Source organism: Cenococcum geophilum (genome assembly GCF_001692895.1).
Source record: "Cenococcum geophilum 1.58 unplaced genomic scaffold K441scaffold_41, whole genome shotgun sequence".
Lineage (NCBI taxonomy): Eukaryota > Fungi > Ascomycota > Dothideomycetes > Gloniales > Gloniaceae > Cenococcum > Cenococcum geophilum.
In genome coordinates, this window is record NW_027137599.1 from 813563 (window position 1) to 814490 (window position 928).

Below are 928 nucleotides of genomic sequence, written 5' to 3' on the forward strand. Positions count from 1 at the left end.
AATGGAAATAGGTAAGTAAAAGGATACTCTACCCTATAGTTACTAGAGTTAACAGTTTACCTATAGAGGGGCAGCTACTAATTTAGAAAATTTACGTATATAACTATAAAAAGTATATATAAAGTTACTCTTAAGTAGAGCACTTAAGGCGACACTAATAATCCCGTAGGTTTTTACTCTGTTTAACTGTAATATATATCCCTAACTCTTATAAACGCTAAAGAGCCGACCTATTATTACGACAAATGCCCTAAGGTTTTTTTCTAAGGTGACCTTTTTAAGAGATATAAGGAGCGTTATAGGGTAAGGGCTGTTGCTAGCTATACTTAAGACTTGCAAATCTAAGTACTAAGCTTAAAGCGGAGAATGAGATTACCACTAAGTAAAAATCCGTGCCTTTAATGCTCCTTTAAGAAACTTAGGTATAATGGCGATGGCGATAAACTTTACCTAAAATGCTTACTAGTGGGTTTATAATATGTTTATAAAAGAAGGCGTAACTAAGCAAATCTCCTAGATGTATTAAAGGAGGCTAGAAAACTAGTAGAAGAGATAAATAGGAGAATAATAGGAAATAAAGAGGATAAATTAATACTAGAAGTTTGACTCTACTCCCTGTCCTTAGATTTATCTATTATTCTATTTTTTTTAAACTTCTTAGCCTTACCTAAATAACTATATTACCTGGAACTAAAATTTCTCTTTAAAAGTATCTTCTGGTGCTAGATTTGCTTATATTTAGGGTTCTCTAGAATATTGCCGTATGGGTGCGGCCATGTAAGAGATAAGCACTATAGTAATATAGAGTATGGTTAGGCTCCTTTAGGTTTTATATTTCCACTATAGATATATAATAATACTATATTACGTACCTCTTCCGTTACTTTTTAGCATTGTTCTTTAATGCCTATAGCTGATTTTAGTATGT